Source organism: Rutidosis leptorrhynchoides, chromosome 3 (genome assembly GCF_046630445.1).
Source record: "Rutidosis leptorrhynchoides isolate AG116_Rl617_1_P2 chromosome 3, CSIRO_AGI_Rlap_v1, whole genome shotgun sequence".
NCBI lineage: Eukaryota > Viridiplantae > Streptophyta > Magnoliopsida > Asterales > Asteraceae > Rutidosis > Rutidosis leptorrhynchoides.
In genome coordinates, this window is record NC_092335.1 from 111,274,894 (window position 1) to 111,289,523 (window position 14,630).

A 14,630-nucleotide genomic window follows, 5' to 3' on the forward strand; every position below is an offset into this window, starting at 1 on the left:
GATTTTCGGCTATCGGATGGTGTTCTAATTACATAGAATATCTATATATATAGAGCAAAAGATTTCATAGATTACGGAGGGATTTACGGAATATGTCAGGCAAAGTTTACAGTAATAGATATGATAAGATATGATTTAGCAGGTATGCTAAGATATGAATTTTTTCTATACACTATTCATACAATCAATGCAGCAAGACGTGTCTAGACTAAGAATGATAAGCAGGTAATTTCTTAAGGATGATAAGTAGGTAATTTTCGACACAGAATGATAAGCAAAACTTTTGACATGCAGACACGGTCGAAGTCCAGACTCACTAATGCATCCTAACAACCATCAGTTAGACACACTAATGCAAGACCTGGTTCGCTAGGACCAATGCTCTGATACCAACTGAAACGACCCGTCCATATTACTAGAAACGCAATACGTTATTCATTGGTCCCATAGCGAGGTATTTGACCTCTATATGATACATTTTAGAAAAATATTGCATTCGTTTCATAAAAAGCACACTATTATTATACATAATGTATGTTTTAAACAATTGGGCGATTATTTAAGGAATAATCCCCATAATACATCGGTTTTCAAATACTACACACTTGACATAACAGTCAAATATAATACATGACAAAGGTTTTATTGAATGCAACATTTCATTTAAACAAAAAACATGAGACTCCATGCACAGCTTGCTCAGATAATGCAACATCGGAAGACTTTCTTAAGGACCTGAGAATAAACATGCTTAAACAGTCAACACAAAGGTTGGTGAGATATATAGGTTTAGCATCGATATAAATATAGACCACAAGATTTCATAGATATAAATATATGTACACTCGCAAGCGTATAAAAGTATTCTATAAGTTGTTGAGCGCTTCGGTAACCATACTTAACAATTAATGTAGCATATTCCCTTTATTATGAAATCTCCCTACACTGTACCAAGTGTAGTAAAAACGAAGTACTATGCAACCGTTTACGATACTAGAGCGACTAGCCCGGTTGGGGTTGTCAAACCCGATAGATCTATCAATAGGATTCGCGTATACATGTTCTTACAACATGTAAATATTAGTTACCAAGCTATTAGGGAAGATATGCAAAGTGGTACAACTCAACGTAGAAGTATTTTAAGTACTTGTGTCTAAGGCGTAAAATATAAAATGCATGTATTCTCATCCCAAAATATTTGTAGAGTTTAAAAATGGGACTATATACTCACTGTCGTAAAAGTATAGTTTCAACAAGTTTTCAACCTATTAAAATATAGCCGACGTCCTTGGATTCACGAACCTATAACAATAATAACGATTCAGATAATAATACATGTAAATAAAATAAAATAAGTTCATAGAATACTTATGTATTAATTTTTAACATTTTTATGTTAGTAGTCCTTTGTTAGTAGTCCAAAATAGTCCGAAATGTCCAACAGTCCAATAATCGGCATATATATATAATCTTAGAATTACCCCACGACTTATTGTATACGTATTGTCTTTGTATCAACTCATAGACGTATTGTATACGTATTGTCTTAGAATTTATCAAAACATATTGTATACTTATTGTCTTAGGATTTATCAAAACATATTGTATACTTATTGTCATGGAATGTACCAAGATTATTATATATATATATATATATATATATATATATATATATATATATATATATATATATATATATATATATATATATATATATATATATATATATATATATATATATATATATATATATATGTATATGTATATAATCTCGGAATTAACTAAGATTATAATATTTTGTTATACTAATGATAACATGTCCAAATATATATATATATATATATATATATATATATATATATATATATATATATATATATATATATATATATATATATAGGATATAAGAAAAGTTAGCAAGGATATGGTTAATATAGTTTTTACAATATAAATTTCGTCCATACAACGTTAATTTTAGCAGATTTTGTTTTGCGCGCCAAATATTCATTACAACTCCGTTTAAAGTGAATCAAATTGTTATGGATTCCTTAAGAAGTTAATTTTTCAAAAAAAATTCGAAAAGTTCAGCCCATGTATTAATATTCAGAGTTTTATCCCTTTTTGTGCCGGTGGACAGATTTGAAAGAATCCCGGCACCCACCCAATATATGATTTTTGATAAAATACTTCCACTTTTTCTAAAATCATGAAAAAAATACTGGAAGTCTTATTTACATATATTAACATATTTCCAAAGTATTAGCCTCGAACTCAAAGTCTAAATAGGTTTTTAATTCCACACCCAAAACAGCCCGCTTTTTACCGAATGGAGATTAAACGATATATGTTAAGTTTCAAGGTGTTCTTCATATGTACAAGTTATAAGTTCTTATATTAACTTAATATAACATCGTAATACATATAAATAAGTGTTATTAGAGTTAAGTTAGAAAGATTAGATTAGTTTTCCAAATAAGTTTAGAATCAACTAAACTATGTTCTAGTTTATAAATTCTTATATAGATAGCTATAAACATATGAATTGAACAAGAATTTAGGCAAGGTTAATACCTTGATTTTGAAGCTTGAACTTGCAAAAAATAGATGAAGAACAAAGAAAGGGATACTAAAACTAGAGAGAGTATGTGTGTGTAAGTAAACATGAAGTAAAAATTAGAAAATGAAATGGTAAAAATTTGATCAAATATGGTGTCTTTATATACTAGTTGTAATTTGTCATTTTGTGAAAAATATCTAGTATAAGTTAAAAATCATTTGGTCATGCATGACATATTATTCCATTATTGAAAATTTCTATTAGTATATACCAATTGTAAGTACTTCTAGAAGCTACGTATAATACACGTATAAATACCGTATAAATACGAGTAGGATTCTTGATGAAATTGAATGGGAATATGAGTATAGCTATCTTTGTTGAGTATAAGTATGTTAATATATGTATTTAAGTCTTTCAAAAGTGTATTAATACATCTTAATACAATACATATATATTCATTTTAACATAAGGGTTATTACGTCGTTAAATGTTACATATATATATATATATATATATATATATATATATATATATATATATATATATATATATATATATATTGTTTTCGAAACCCTTAAGTATATATTTACGGCATATATATACATAAGTATATATTTAATACAAGTTATGATGTTCGTGAATCGTCGAACAAATGGTTGATCAATTGTTTGTATGAAACTTATTTCAATAGTTTTAAAACTTCTCAAAATTTATCGCTTATCATGTCAGAATAATGTTATCATATAAAGATTAAGTTTAAATTTTGGTCGAAAATTTCCAGGTCGTCACAAAAACATTTATAAAAACGCATGTATTCTTAGTCCCAAAAATATATATTGCAAAAGCATTTAAAAAGGGAGCAAATGAAACTCACCATACTGTATTTTGTAGTAAAAATACATATGACGTCATTTAACAACTGTAGGGTTGACCTCGGATTCACGAACCTATATCATTCATATACGTATTAAAACATATACTTGTGATCGAATAAATATATATATATAAATTTATTAGTTATACCCTTTTTATATTAATATTATATATTTATATGTTTTTTATATATTCATTTGTTAGATAAAAATATTAATTTTCATTATGTTATATATATATATATTAATATATATATTTATGTATTTCATTTGTTTATCAAAATAGTAGTTCAAATTATACTAAGTTACTATTAGTAAAAAAATTTTAATGATAATAACATTAATGATATACTTATGTTAATAATAACTTTATTAATGATAATAACAATGGTATGAATAATAATACTTGAAAAATGTTAATTTTATTATTAAAGATAGTTATGATACTGATTTTAGTAATTTCATAATAATAATACTCGTGATATAAATAATACTCAATTTAATATTAACAATTATATTATCTATAAAAAGATACTATTACTAATATTTTTGAAAATAATAATAATTTGTATTATTTTCATAATGATAATAATCATAACCATAATAATGATAGTAATACTTAAAATGATAAATTTAATAATAATAATAGTATTAATAATATTTATAATAATACTACTGATAATATTAGGAATAATGCTACCTAATAATAATACTAGTAATGATAATAACATAAACTATATTAAAGTTAATAATTTTATTAATCATGTTTTTAATAATAATATTGATTCTAATTAATAATACAATAATACTAATCAATGTTAAGAATAATGATAATAATACTTGATAATGATAATAATATTAGTTATAACAATATTAATACTAATTATAGTTGCTATACTTGTAATAATAATAATACTTGATAAATGACAATAATAATAATTTTAACAATCATAATAATAACAATAATAATAATATTAATTTTAGAAAAATAGAGCTACCTCATAAAGTACTTTAAAAAAAATACTTGTCACTAGCAAGAATCGAACTCGAGACCTCTCGATAACCCATAAATACTCAAGACCACTTCACCATCTCAGTTTTTCTGATTAAACTCCAACCCAAATTGTTTTAACTCGTATTTCACAGTGTTCATCTTCTTCACCTTCTTTACACGAATTCGATCAGAGACAAACCAAGATAACCATTAATTACTTACCTAGTTTTAGGAATTGAATCAGAAACAAATGTATTGTTTATTAAATCAAATCAGCGAAAAAATAGCAGGAAAAAAAATGCTGCTGAGCAGCGAAGAAAAGAAAAAAAAAACATAATTCGCGTTTTTTTGGATATAGGCTGTTTTGGATTTCGATTATAATACAAAATATGTTGTAAATTATTCATGGAATCTTTAGGAATCATCCATTTAACCTCAGTTATAACAGACAATTCGAATTTTATCCAAGAACAATTGTTGACTTTTTTTATTCAAAAACTTTGACTTCGAAATTCTTGATCGTTCCTTCGAATTAGATTTTGTAACTTTGAAGAAAGTTTCAAACAATGAATTAGAAAGTTTCTGCATTTCCACTTTCCTTCAATTTGTTTCGAATCAAATTTATGATTAAGTGGGTTTGGTTATGACCGAATGAAGAAGAAGAAAAAAAAATAAAAAATAAAAACGCCAATAATTCATCAAGTAGCTGAGGAAATTATATGGTGAGACTTGTATGCTTAATTCCAAAGTATACTTGATCAAAATAGGTTGATGACATCGACAGCAAGCATCACGAGTAGGGATGGCAATGGGCGAGAAAAAACCCGTGACCCGCGGGTACCCGATCCGCGATGGGCGGGTAAAATCATTAAATGTTACCCGCGGGTACGGGTAAAAATTTATACCCGTCTGTGACGACCCAGAAATTTCCGACCAAATTTAAACTTTAATCTTTATATTATTCTGACATGATAAGCAAAGTTTGTTAAGTTAAATCTCAAGAATTTTAAACTGTGTTCATACATTCATTATAACCTCGACCAAATTCCGACGATTCACGAACCGTTATATATAAATAGATATGTATATATATATATATATATATATATATATATATATATTATAACTTGAGAATATTAATAAAGTATTAAACGTATAATACTTTACACGAACGTATTTGTTTCAATATAATTTTCGACGAAATTAAAATATATATATATATATATATATATATATATATATATATATATATATATATATATATATATATATATATTAAATGATTGAATTATCAGAAACATTAAATTATGATTACAAGTCTCTGTTGAGAGGTCCACTATGATTTGAGAAAATTTATTCCTCTTAACGATATTCAGAATAATTTGTAAAGCTGTTTATAAAAAAAAACAAAAAGTGTCATTTACGAAAGTTAGACAAAAGTTAGTGGAGAATTGGTTTCCATAATATTCTATTAATCTATTTTTAAACGTACAAAGACGTTTTCAGTTTAAAAAGAACTTTATTATTAAAACGTATATAACTTTTATAAATATCTAGAATCACTTTTGACAACTCATTACTTAACCAGTATAATAAATATAACAATATTTATATTTTATTTCATTAAATATATATATCGATTTAAATTAATATTATATATATTTATACGCGTATTATACATACATAGTTTTTATACTTTTACTATACTTTAACTTTACCTTTACTTTACTTTTACTTTACTTTAACTTTAATAATTCACTTTAATAATTCATACTTTAATAATTCATACTTTAATAATTCACTTTAATAATTCATACTTTAATAATTCACTTTAATAATTCATACTTTAATAATTCACTTTAATAATTTATACTTTAATAATTCATACTTTAATAATTCACTTTAATAATTCATACTTTAATAATTCACTTTAATAATTCAAAAATCTATTATAAATAGAATTCAATAGGTTTCATTATTTCAGAGAAACTTGAACATATATTTCTCTAAACTCTCTCAATCGATTTATATATATATATATATATATATATATATATATATATGTATATATATATATATATATATATATATATATATATATATATATATATATATATATTTGCTCTGTATTATTTCAAAATATTATTAGTATACATAAAATATTACGACGGAGTGCTGTCCGAGTGATTTCAAAATAGTTTTTTTTTTGAATGAGTCGAAGCTAAGGAAATTATGGGTTATAGCTATGGAGGTGATGGGTATGGTTCATGGGTATGCTCGTGAGGTCAATCTAGTGTTTATCATCTCTGTTGCGTCTACGTACTTTCCTGCAATATTGAATCTCAATATTGATACGTTCGTGAATCCGAGACCAAACTTGCACTTATTAAACGACGTTATATGTATTTTTATTACGAAATACAGTATTGTGAGTTTCATTTGCTCCCTTTTATATATATTTTTGGGACTGAGAATACATGCGCTGTTTTTATAAATGTTTTACGAAATAGGCACAAGTACTAAAACTAATTCTACGTGGGTTTAAACCAGAAATATACCCTTAGCTTGGTAACATTAAACTACTTGTCTATGTACGGTAGGCGCGAATCCTAAAGATAGATCTATTGGGCCTGACAAACCCCATCCTGACTATGGGATGCTTTAGTACTTCGAGGTTATTTTAAACACACCTGATCTGGTGTACTTCAGAGGGTAAAACATGAACGTTAAGGCTTGTTACCGGGTGCCTACAACTTATAGAATACTTTTATACACTTGCGAGTGTACATATATTTATAAACGGAAATCTTGTGGTCTATTAATATATTGAAATGATTGTTATGATAAACCTATGAACTCACCAACCTTTTGGTTGACACTTTAAAGCATGTTTATTCTCAGGTATTAAAGAAATCTTCCGCTGTGCATTAGCTCATTTTAAGGATATTACTTGGAGTCATTCATGGCATATTTTGAAAGACGTTGCATTCGAGTCATTGAGTTCATCAAGATTATTATTAAGCCAATTATAGTTGGATGTATTATGAAATGGTGTGCATGCCGTCAACTTTCATTGTAAAGAAAGTTTGTCTTTTAAAAACGAATGCAATGTTTGTAAAATGTATCATATAGAGGTCAAATACCTCGCGATGTAATCAACTATTGTGAATCGTTTATAATGTATATGAACGGGTCCTTTCAGTTGGTATCAGAGCGGTGGTCTTAGCGAACCAGGTCTGCATTAGTGTGTCTAACTGATAGTCGTTAGGATGCATTAGTGAGTCTGGACTTCGACCGTGTCTGCATGTCAAAAGTTTTGCTCATCATTTTGTCAGAAATTACCTGCTTATCATTCTTAGTCTAGACACATCTTATTGCATTGATTGCATGAATAGTGTATAGACAAAATTCATATCTTAGCGTATCTGCTAATTCATATCTTAGCGTATATGTTACTGTAAACTTTGCCTGACATATTCCGTAAATTCCTCCATAATCTACGAAACCTTTTGCTCTATATAATTAGAATACCACCCGATAGCCGGAAAATCATTTCATATCGAAAAATTCTTTATTCAATCGTATGATATGGAATTCGTCATTAGTTCAAGTCCCTCGGATTCCGAAATGGAATCCCACTCAAGTTCCGAAAGCAGTGTGACCGGAATGGATCAACCAATTAGTCATCATCTATTCTGGATGAATTGGGGATGGAGACAAGAAGAAGGTGATCCCTTCCATCCACCACATTGCCCTCTTGGTGAAGAACCTGAAGCATTACCGGCGAACCTATCCGAAACACCATTTTCTCTCTTATTTCTAGAGTATCTCGTCATGATTACATACTACACCAAATTCTAGATTTTATTTATCCGCTCGTCCGAACCGACAATCACCCCGGTGTAATAGAAGAAGTCAACAAGCTTCGCGCTCGGGTAGTGGCTTTGGAGAATATGGTGCAAAGGTTACAAACACCAGCAGCAGCACCAGCAGCATAAACAGTACCACCATCAGCAACACCAATAGTACCATCACCACCACCAACAACAACATCCACATCCCACACCGCAACATCACAATCTGTATCTCAAACATCAACGTCATACGCCCTGTAAATATCCAGGAATATCAACAACAACAAACGAAGAAGTATTAATTCATAAACTTCATTGAAGAGATATCTCTGCGGCAGTTATGTAATCTCCCAAATCTTAGAGATTATTTAATTCTGACCGTAAATCAGATGAGTGAACGGAGATGGTAGAGTAGAAACTTTGATCGAAAATGGTGTACGATTTACAAGCTAGAATTGTTTTACCAACAGCATCAACAGGACCGTAGCATCATCAACACAGTCAGTGCCGTCAGTATCGTCAGAATCAACAGCACCTGCAACATCACAAACTCTGTCAGTTCAAGAATCATTGTGGACATCATTACGAATCAACAACAAATATATTGTATCAACGAGTTATGAAGTATTAACTCATTTCCAATCGAAAGATTTATATGTATATTTTATATGTATAAATTTTTAAACCATAATAAATCTTCCCGTACTAAGCTATTATGTGTGAATCTTAACTACTCAGTTAATTCATATTACAAATATGCAATGATGTACGTCTTTCGTCCGCAACTTAACCATCGTTAATTACAATCTCTGTCTCAATTCAATAAAAAAATCCAATTCATAATAAATCAAGTGTATTATTCGAATATATGTTTGATTTTACACTTTCATCATCGATGTACTCGAAACTTTTCAAATAACATCATTCGTACCTTGCGAAGTTCACAAGAATTTCACGAAAACCAACAAATAACAAAGTAATGATTCATAATTTCAATATTATTGATGAAAGGACCCGTTCATATACATTATAAACGATTCACAATAGTTGATTACATTGCAAGGTATTTGACCTCTATATGATACATTTTACAAACATTGCATTCGTTTTTAAAAGACAATCTTTCTTTACATCGAAAATTGACAGGCATGCATACCATTTCATAATATCCACTATCCAACTATAAATTGATTTAATAATAATCGTTGATGAACTCAATGACTCGAATGCAACGTTCTTCGAAATATGCTATGAAAGACTCCAAGTAATATCTTTAAAATGAGCAAATGCACAGCGGAAGATTTCTTTAACACCTGAGAATAAACATGCTTTAAAGTGTCAACCAAAAGGTTGGTGAGTTCATTAGTTTATCATAATCATTTATTTCCATCATTTTAATAGACCACAAGAATTTCATTTCCAGTTCTCATAAATATACGTCCCATGCATAGAGACAAAAATAATCATTCATATGGTGAACACCTGGTAACCGACATTAACAATATGCATATAAGAATATCCCCTATCATTCCGGGATCCTCCTTCGGACATGATATAAATTTCGAAGTACTAAAGCATCCGGTACTTTGGATGGGGTTTGTTAGGCCCAATAGATCTATCTTTAGGATTCGCGTCAATTAGGGTGTCTGTTCCCTAATTCTTAGATTACCAGACTTTAATAAAAAGGGGCATATTCGATTTCAATAATTCAACCATAGAATGTAGTTTCAATTACTTGTGTCTATTTCGTCAAACATTTATAAAAGCGCATGTATTCTCAGTCCCAAAAATATAAAGGGTAAAAAGGCAAATGAAACTCACCATACTGTATTTCGTAGTAAAAATACATATAACGTCATTGAACAAGTGCAAGGTTGGCCTCGGATTCACGAACCTATATTAATTATATATATTTATATGTTGGTCAATATTTGTATAGCAATTTAGGTCAGGTCATAGTGTAATCCTATCCTATAGCTCGAGTCTGACTCTACAGTATAGTAACATGTTATATTACTCATGCTCAATTAAGATTCTAGTAAAAGGTGACGTGTGAAATAACGTAACACAAATGGTTTCATAATCATAAAATAGTATTTTAGGTTTTTTTTTTTTTATAGAGAAAATCAACACAAAAAGTTAACTGAAAAGTTAACAGGAAAAGTCAAAGTTCAAAGTCAAAAGTCAAAGGTTAAAGTCAAAAGTCAAAGGTCAAAGTAAAAATGAGGTCGCATGAAAATATATAATAACTGATACAAAAATGATTTTCGATCAAACATGACTAAACGGGCCACTTCAGCTATTTTTAGAAAAATTATCGGAACTCCGATTGATAAACGGCCAAAGATAAAAGTTACACATTACCAAAAAGATTAAGCATAAATATTACAGAAGTAAACTAAACCTAGACAACTCGTAGTTGCCAACGCGTTTTCGGCGTTTCAAAGTTAATTTTTCAGCTTTAATAAATTTACAAAAGTGACCGAGTAGCCTACTTTGGAGATTTTTAGAAAATTCCTCAAAACTCGTATTGACAAATGGTCAAAGCCTGCAAATTCTCGTTACCACAAAGATATAACATGATTTTTGGCAAGAGTAAAGACATATCAGGCCGACCATGACAACTGATACAAAACTGACATTTTTAAATAAAAAAGTTTTAGCTCTTTTTAGAATTTTAAAATGTGACCAAACCGTCAACTTTGATGATTTTTAGAAAAATCGTCGAGACTCGAATTGACAAACGGCCAGAGTCGTTTGTTAGACCTTACAGCAAAGAATTCAGTGGTATTTTTTTTATATATGAAACAACGCAGATCAGCGAGAATTTCAGTTCCCGTTTCGACATTTCATCAAAATTTGCAAAACTTCTTTTGTCCATAACTTGACAACCGTTCAACGAAACGAGACGTGCTTTATATGAAAATTCATCTACTCGACGAGTAGAATCCAAATAACCACTTTTTATAACCCAGAAAATTAGTTCACTAATTATCATCAGCAATTTTAATTACGAAATTAATTATGCAATTTGTTTATTTCATAACTTTCTAACCGTTACTTGGATTCAAGTGATTCTTAAACCAAAATTCAACTATTTTTCGCTAGCTTTCCAACGACATGCATATCTTATACCTTATCTCAATCGTATATGTAACTAATTCAGGAATCAACATAACCTATCTAATGGCAATATCAAAAGTACAAGCATGCATAATCCTATATACTCGAGCACTAGTCAGGGATACACTATTAGTATGTAAAAATTAAATTATAAGTACTCACATATCAATATTGAGATTCAATATTGCAGGAAAGGTACGTAAACGCAACGGAGATGATAAACACTATATTGACCTCACGAGCATACCCATGAACCATACTCAATCACCTCCATAGCTATAACTCATAATTTCCTTAATCCTATCCCACTCAAAAAAAAATAACTTCGAAATCACTCGGACAGCACTCCGTCGTAATATTTTATGTATACTAATAATATCTTGAGATAATACGGAGTAAATATATATATGTAAATCGATTGAGAGAGTTTAGAGAAAACTATTTTCAAGTTTCTATGAAATAATGAAACCTATTGAATTCTATTTATAATAGATTTTTGAATTATTAAAGTGAATTATTAAAGTATGAATTATTAAAGTGAATTATTAAAGTATGAATTATTAAAGTGAATTATTAAAGTATGAATTATTAAAGTTAAAGTAAAGTAAAAATAAAGTAAATGTAAAGTTTAAGTATAGTAAAAGTATAAAACTATGTACGTATAATACGCGTATAAATATATATAATATTAATTTAAATCGTTATATATATTTAATAAAATAAAATATAAATATCGTTATCTTTATCATACTAGTTAAGTAATGAGTTGTCAAAAGTGGTTCTAGATATTTATAAAAGTTATATACGTTTTAATAATAAAGTTCTTTTTAAACTGAAAACGTTTTTGTACGTTTGAAACTAAATAGATCAATCGAGTCTTTATGAGATTCAATCTTCCACTATCCTTTGTCTAGTTCTCAATGATTGACAATTTGTTCATATTTATAAATCACTTTACCATTTTCCGAATATTGTTAAAATGAAAAGATTTCTCAAATCAACGTGGGCCTTTCAACAGAGACTTGTAATCATAATTCAATATATCTGATAATTCAATCATTTGATCTTATCTTCTAATTCCATTGATAAACATTTTGAAACAGATACAATCATATAAAGTATTTAATCTAATATTTTGTTTACGTTTCAAGTTATAATATATATACACATATACATATATAATCATATTCGTTTAATGGTTCGTGAATCGTTGGAACTTGGTCGAGGTTGAATGAATGTATGAACATAGTTTAAAATTCTTGAAATTTAACTTAACAAATATTGCTTATCGTGTCGGAAACATATAAAGATTAAAGTTTAAATTTGGTTGGAAATTTCTGGGTTGTCACAGTACCTACCCGTTAAAGAAATTTCGTCCCGAAATTTGAGTGGAAAGGTCGTGAATGATAATAAGTATGTTTTCATGATGCATACGGGCTGAAAATTAGAGTTTTATCATCAGCGAATAATTTGGATAAACAATCCATTTATATGAAGAGTACGAATGAAGCTAACATAGAAGAGTGAAATGAGTAAGTGTAGATTCATCTTATCATTTGACGTAGATATGATTGATTCTCAGATTTTAAGGGATTTGAAGAAAATCTTCTTAATAAGATTTGACTCTCCGGTAATCAAGGGAATTAGGATCCGCTTTAAATGCGATCGTCCATTTTAATTGTTCTGTCGGAGATTTTCTTATAAATTCACCTCCTTCATTTCCTTACAACTCACACCGTCTGTTGATGCATTTGATGCAAGTCCCTAGACATCTACCCACGTCCATTGCAGGTACAACAGTTTACAGGCCACCATGATTGCTCGTTATTGTCCTATCCGTGTTTGTATGTGGTTACAGGAACTGCAGGAACGAGATTTAGATGTTTGACTATGTTAGACTTAGTCAGACGTACGAGTGAAGCCTCACTAGTACGGCTGACAGGCTCATACGCATGGTTGATGCTGAGCTAAGTCACAATTACAACCTAAATGATAAGACACGAGTGAGTGATCACCCGTACGGTTGATGAAGCCAACTCGTACGTGTGATGAATGAATCGTATGGGTGTGTCAACAGCAGGGGTATATAAAGTCTTATGTTCTTCATTTTAGGTTAAGCCTCTCATTTGTTACACACACTCAGATCTAGTGAGCTCCTTCGATTCTCTCTCAGTCCAAATCACCCAGGTGGTGAATAATAGCTCTAGGTGTTGATCTAATCACACTTGATTTAGTTGTGGTTTGACTAAATTAATCAAAAAAAAAAAAAAAAACTTAACCTATTCACTAGAGGGTTTGATTCACTTATTCTTCCATTGTGTGAGTTAAATCTGTTGATTTCTAAGTTCCTAGTCATGTTTCATCACCTTCTATTCTTTCCCCCTCAACTCATATTTTAAAGTATTCATCAATATGCTCCATCCAGTTCTGATTCTCGATATACTTCTAACTTTCATATCGGTCATTCTTCTTTTTTTTCATCTACCACCGGAAGAATCTATTTACTTCTACTATACTCTTGGGTTTATAGTGTTCCTAGTTTTCCCGTGTCTTTATATTGCTATATGCATCGATATATATGGTTTATAATTTCTGGTTTGTCGTTGGGCTTTATATGTTCCCTTATATTTCAAAGTCTCTGCTTCTGTCTTCTATAATCATTATCATTCACAGTTAATGCTCTCTTTTATTTGCTGCAATTTATACCCCAATTTCTATTTCAGAGTTTTGTCCTTTCATTTCTTTTTCTTGCGATTAAGCACCGCTTGTAATGGTCCAGAATTCACAGATATGAATTTTGAAATGAACATTGTTAATGTTCTAGGAAGGAAATTGTGATGGCACGATCTTGACTTGTCAAATTACTAAAATACCTTGGAAAAGGCCGAATCATCAAGAAATATTTTCTTGATATTTTAGAGGTTAAATAGAATACATGAGTCGTATAACATGGCACATAATGATGTTATGATCTGTGAATCATCACGTTCCATTTAGAAACTCAGCATGACTTACTGTAATATAATCACATTGATCAAGTGTCATTATATTATACTAATTCATGCTTCAGTTCCCAACACTACTTCAAAATATTCCTATTTTAAACTTGAATGTTTCAGAATTTAGAAACTAAAATAGTTTCTTTCATGATGTAATACAGATAGCGCGAAGAGGTAAATGATTTCAAATAAGAAAAATTAAGAAAATATCTTCAGAAATATGGAGGA